The sequence below is a fragment of the Rousettus aegyptiacus genome, unplaced genomic scaffold (genome assembly GCF_014176215.1).
Source record: "Rousettus aegyptiacus isolate mRouAeg1 unplaced genomic scaffold, mRouAeg1.p scaffold_m13_p_9, whole genome shotgun sequence".
In the NCBI taxonomy this organism is placed as follows: domain Eukaryota; kingdom Metazoa; phylum Chordata; class Mammalia; order Chiroptera; family Pteropodidae; genus Rousettus; species Rousettus aegyptiacus.
Window position 1 is genome coordinate 83341702 of NW_023416312.1, and position 7168 is coordinate 83348869.

The following is a 7168-nucleotide window of genomic DNA, read 5'->3' on the forward strand; positions in this document are numbered from 1 at the left end:
TTCTAAAAAAAATCAACAGAAGAGAGAGCTCCCTAATTCTTTTTATAAGACTACCATTACCCTGACATTACAGAAAAACAAAAACAAAAACAAAAAAACAAAAAAACTATAGGCTGAGATCTCTTATGAACATCAAAGCAAAAATCCTCAACAAAATATTGACAAACTAAATTTAGCAATAGGTTCAAAATAGCATACACCATGACCAAGTTATATTTATTCCTGGAATGCAAGGTTGGCACAGTATCTGAAAATCAATTATTGTGGTATACCACATTAACAAATTGAAAGATAAAATTTATATGATCATATCAATAGATGCAGAGAGAGCGTTCAACAAAATCCAGCATTCACTTGATAAAAATTTGCAGAAAAGCAGAAATAGAGGGAATATACCTCAACATAATGAAGGCCATATGTGACAAGCCTATGGCTAACGTTATACTCAATAGGGAAAGGCAAAAAGCATTTTTCTTAAGATCAGCAACAAGACAAGAATGCCCACTTCCACCACTACTATTCAACATGACATCAGAAGTCCTACCTGAAGCAAGCAGACAAGAAAGAGAAATAAAAAGCATTTAAATTGGAAAGTAAAAAGTAAAACTGTCATTTGTAGATGACATGATGCTACATATAGAATACTCTAAAGATTCCCCCAAAAACTTAGAAACAATAAATACATTCATAAAGTAGCAGGATACAAAATTATTATTCAGATGTGAGTTGCATTTTTATACACCAATGATTAACTACCAAAAAGAGAAATTAAAAAAAAAAAACAACCCTATTTACAATTGAGTCAAAAACAATAAAATACCTAGGAAAAATTTAACCAAGGAGGTAAAAGACCTGTACAAAGAAAAGTATAAAAGATTAAAGAAAGACATTAAAGAAGATACAAATAAATGGGAGCATATACAGTGCTCATGGATAGAAAGAATTAACATAATTAAAATAATTAAAATGTTCATACTACCCAAAGCAACCTATAGATTCATGACATCCCGATCAAAATACCAATGACATTTTTTACAGACTTATACAAATAATCCAAAAATTTATGTGGAATCATAAAAGATCCTGAATAGCCATAGCAATATTGAGAATGAAGAATAAAGTTGGAGGTATCACACTACCTGATATCAAACTTCACTACAAGGCTATAGTAATCAAACTATAGTGATACTGTCATAAAAACACACACATAGGTCAATGGAACAGTATAGAAAGCCTAAAAATGAATCCATGCCTATATACTTATTTAGTCTATGACAAAAGAGGCAAAAATATAAAATGGGATAAAGACAGTCTCTTCAATAAATGGTGCCTGGAAAACTGAACAGATACATGCAAAAAAAAAAAATAAAACTGGACCACCTTTTTACAACATCTATGAGAATAAAGTTAAAATGTAAGACCCGAAACCATAAAATCCTAGAAGGAAGCATAAATAGTAAAGTCTCTTACATTACTTTTTCTAATATGTTTTTTCCGATATATATCCTTGGACAAGAGAAATACAATATAAACAAAAAAAACAAACAAACACATATATTGGACTACTTAAACTAAAATAATTTTGCACAATATGGAAGCCATCAATAAAACTAAAAGAACACCAATAGAATGTGAGAAGATATTTGCCTATGATTTGTCTGATAAGGTGTTAATATCCAAAATCAATGAAGAACTAAAAGAAATCAACACCGGAAAAACACACAATCTAATTAAAAAATGGGCAGAAGTTCTGAATAAATATTTCTCAAAAGAGTACATACAGATGGCCAATACACATATAAAAAGATGCTCAAGGTCATTAATCTACAGAGAAATGCAAGTTAAAACCACAATGAGATATCACTTTGCAACTGTAAGAATGACTATCATCAATAAATCAAAAAACGAGATGGTTTGGTGAGGATGTGGATAAAATGCAACTCTGGTGCACTGTTGGTGGATTGCGAATTGGTACAGCCATTATGGAAACAGTTTAAAATTACTTCAAAAAATTAAAATTGAAACAACCTTATGACCCAGGAATTGCAATTCTTGGAATTTATCCAAAGAAAACAAAAACGCCAACTCAAAAATCCGTATGAACGCTTATGTTCACAGCAGCACTTTTAACAATAGACAAGATATGGAAGCAATGTACTTGCTCATGAATAGAGGATTAGATGAAGAGACAGCTATACATATATAAAATGAAATGTCACTCAGCCATAAAGAATTAAAAATTTACCATTTGCAACAACATGGATAGACCTAGAGGATATTATGCTAAATCAAATAAGTCAGATAGATTCCACTTATATGTTGAATCTATGAAAAAAATAAATGAACAAACAACACAAAAACAAACTTACAAGTACAGATAACAAACTGATGATTGGGAGTGCGGTCGGCTCAAAATTTGAAGGGATATGAAGTACAAATTAGTAGTTACAAAATAGTCATGGGAATGTGGAATACAGTATAGTGCATATAGTTAATAATGTTGTAATGGCTATGTGTTGTGCCAGGTGTGTACTAGAGTAATCAGGAGTATCACTTCATATGTTATATAGATGTTTCATCATTGTGCTGTACATCTGAAACTAATACAAAATAAAATTGAATTTTAAAAAGTTATGGAAAATAAATACTTTCTCAACAAACAAAAATTGAGGGAATTTGTTACCAGTATACTTGCCTTGTACGATATGTTCAATTCTTCAGAAAGGAATTTGAAGCTACATAAAGAAAAAAAGAGTGTTACGGAATCAATCAATCAATCAATCAATAAATGTGCAATAATATAATTTTTCTTGTTATTTGATCAGCAGATAACAGTTAATTCAAAATAATCATAGCAATAATATATTTGGTGCTAATAGCTTATAGAAAGTGAAATGAATGACAGCACTGTTATAAGGGATGGAAGAAAGGAATCAGAACGACTTTGTCATTTGTTATTTGTATTCTATGTGTAATGTAGTTTTATTTGAAAAGGGATATGGTTTAGCTGTAAAATATATATTGCAAACTCAAGGACAATCATTTAATTTTTTTTAAGAAGAATACTTCATGTGTAAGAGATGAGAAAAAGTAGAATCATATAAAAAAGCTCAATTAAAATCAGAGAATGTATGAAAATAGTGGCAAACAAAAAAAGAAAAAAGAATAAGGGTAACCAACAGAAGACAATAACAATTATGATAGATATTAATTCAACTATATCAATAATTCCTTTAAACAACAATGGTCTAAATATACCAATTTAAAGACAGATACTGTCAGAGTAGATAGAATAACAATATCTAACTATATGTTGTCCACAGAAATCTAGTTTATGTTTTTCTGAGTTGTATTGATATATATTGACATTTATATTATTAACATATAACATATACAAGTTTAAGGTGTACAATGTGATGGTTTCGGTTTCCTACTCATATATATTGCAAAATGAATAGTGTGAAAATTTTACAAAGTGTTACTAATTACCCACTATAGTCATAAAATCTTCAACAAAGTCGCTATAAAACATCCAATTTCAAGCAAAAGCCTGAAACCATAAATTGCATAGAAGAAAACAGGTACTAAACTCACGGACCTTGGTTTTAGAGAGGATTTTATGGATTAGATTTTAAAAGCAAGGGAAGAAAAAACAAAAATAAATGATGAGACTATATCAAACTAAAAAGCTTCTGCATAGCAAAAGAAATCATCAACAAAACAAAAAGGCAACCAACTGAAAGGAAGATAATTGCAAACAACGTCTTCATAAGGGCCTAATATTCAGAATATATAAAGAACTCATACAACTCAACAATTAAAAATATACGATCCAATTAAAAAGTAGAAAGAGGACCTGAACAGATTCCTCTCCCAAGAAGACATACGAACAGCCAACAGACATATGAAAAGATTCTCGACTTCACTAATTATTAGGGAAATGCAAATCAAAACCACAATGAGAGACAAGTGTTGGAGAGATTGTGGGAAAAAAGGAACCCTCAAACACTGCCATTGGGAATGTAAATTGGTACAGCCACTATGAAAAACAATATGGAGTTTCCTCAAAAATTTAAGAATAGTTAACATATGACCCAGCAATCTCTCTTCTGGATATCTATCCCCCAAATTTGAAAACACTTATCCATAAAGATATATGCACCCCAATGTTCATTGCAGCATTATTCTTGCTGACCAAGACATAGAAACAACGGAAATGTTTTTTGGTAGATGATTGGATAAAGAAGATGTGGTACATATAAACAATGAGGTATTACTCAGCCATAAGGAGAGATGAAATACTGCCATTTGCAACAGATGACATGGATGGATCTTGAGATAATCATGCTAAACAAAATAAGACAGATAGAAAAAGTTGAGAATCATATGATTTCATTCATATATGGGATATAAAACCGAAAGTAACAAATGAACAAGAAAAACAAAATCTCATAGAAGCAGATTAGTAGTTACCATAGGGAAAGGGGGGAAGGGGAGGTTGAAAAGGGTTAAGGGGGTCAAATATATGGTGATTAAAGGAGATTTGAATTTGGTTGGTGAACATACAATGCAATACACAGATGATGTATTACTGAATTGTACCTTTGAAACTTATATAATTTTATTCACCAATGTCACCCCAATAAAGTTAATTTAAAAAAGCAAAAGCAAGGCAAGGTAACTTCCTGATGAATATCCTATTTTATATCTATATCTAGATCTATCTAGATATATTTTTAAATGTCCTCTAATGTTACCAAACACATGGCTGTGCTATATAATAAAGCTGTTATACTAAGACAATTAAATGCTGGAAGACAACTACTAAAAATAATGGCTTTAAGTTTGAGATAGAGCCAATATCAGGCATTATCTAAAACTATTATTATAGATAGCAGGGCCAATGTCTATTGAAACTGCTTTTAGTTTTCAGCAACAAAACAAAATCATCTGTATATAAATGAATGTTTATCCTTCCCTTTTTTATAATAGGGTTCATTAATGCATATTATCCAAAGTGATAACCAGTTATTAAGATACAATTTAAAAAGAAAGAATGGCCAAACCACATGCTACTTAATCTGTTCAAAATTGTTAATGCATCTCTCAGAAATCTGTTTTTTAATTTAATTTAATTTAACTTAATTTAATTAATTTAATTTAATTTTTTACTGACTTATTTCTCAATGGTTCTACAGTAGAGGTTTTATATAAGAATCACTAGTCAGGGTTCAGTATGGTGTTCGTACACTTTAAGTCATATATAATTTCTATATGTCAAATGCCAAATAATGATCCATAAGACACAAATAGCTTATACTTTTATAAATGGATAATCTCATAAGATGATGAGAAATATAAAGTTTGTAATCAGTGTATAGCCCTACTGAGATTCTACCTCCTCCTCTTATAGAATATTTATTTGAGAATGCAGATTTGCATTTTGTCAAGAAGGAGAATGACATACATTGTTGATGGATTACTAATATGGTCTATAATTTAGAGATATAATGCACTTTTCTTTTTAAATAATTCAATAATTTATATTCTGAGTTCAAAAATGAGACTCTAAATGTACAATTATAAGAGTAAAAACTTGCAAGGATTTGAATCCATTATGAAGAGTAATATTTAGAGAGTTTGGAGTTAAGAATCTTCATTAGATGCTTTATTTAATTGGAGCTATGAATCATTTGCTGATACAGTATAAATTAAGATGATTGAATAATCTAAAATCAAGGGAAGGTTTGTGACCCCAGACCAGAGTATATTAAGCGGGTTATATGGAGACTATGTCTTCACTTTTTCAACCAACAGAGCTAAAAAACAGAGGAGTAAACAATCAGCTATATTTAATCAATCTCTAGGTGGTGAGAACTTAATAAAACCCTGTCCATTGCACCTCCTAGTTTTTTCAACAATAGATAATAGAATTTATTGTGGGTGAGATCATGTTGTAAATGACAGATTCTTTTTCAAGATCACTTATAATAGTAATGGGTCTTAAATATGTAAGAGCTCCATTAAAAATAGTAGACAGGCACAAATAAAAATGGACAGGTAGGGAAAGCTTTGTGTTTCCCTTCAGCTGAGTTAACCTTAAATTGACTACAATGAGGAAAATTATGGAGACCAGGACTGTGATTGAGAAGCTGAGCAGAAGATCAGAAACTCACAAATGTGTGGGATAAATCTAAAAGTAGGGAGATATCAAGGAAGATACTGTTCATCACATTGGACTTATAGAATAAGAGTCAAATTATGGCACTTGGTATTGATATTGAAATAAATATCCCCTCATTGTAACAAGCAGCCACCAATGAGATTTTTTTTTGTAAAAATATTAACACAAATACTGGGTAGAAAATGAGTTACAAATGACAGTATAGCAATGGTAGTTCTTGGAGACCAAGACCTAAGATTCTGCACTAACAAAGACAATGAACAAATTGAATTTTGACACATATCGAAGTAATGAGTTTACCTTAAGATGAAACAGAATGTCTATATTCCTCATTCAGAGAATTAGTGAGGAATAATAGGAGTCTTGCAAGAACAGGTAAGCAAGAAATGAGCACACAATAGTGTGGAGTTTATGATAGGTACTGATGAGAAAGACTAGGCTCAGAGAAAACTTTGAGAAGGGATAAAGTAGACAGGAGTTTATACTGCTCAAATATTTCAGAAATTCTTGAAAATATGATATCACCAAATTTCTGTTACTCTCTTCTATCAGATTAGGATTAGGATTCACTGTCAAATAGAAAAATAATCTGATTATCATCCTCATCGAGAACAATAAAATGAAATTATAGGCACTTAAATAAGCTAAGTGAAGATCTAATTCCTAGTTTCTTGACTTCCTAAGTATGTCATGACTAAATTAAATAATCCCTCTAAGCCATAGCTGTCTCACCTACAGACGAGGCAAACAGGTGTTTGTAATGTGCTTTCAATATTGCCTGGTACATAATAAGTTCTCAATAAATGGTTGTTATGAAAAAATCTCATCAGCATAATTTCATTAGCACAGTTTTCTTAATAAAAAAAGTACAGAAGAACTCACTGAACATGATGGGACTGTGTAAAAATGGTATCAAACTGTCTTGCCTTCAAAAAGATTCCAGGTTAAGACAGTATCACAGTGATGCACAGAATATAATACATG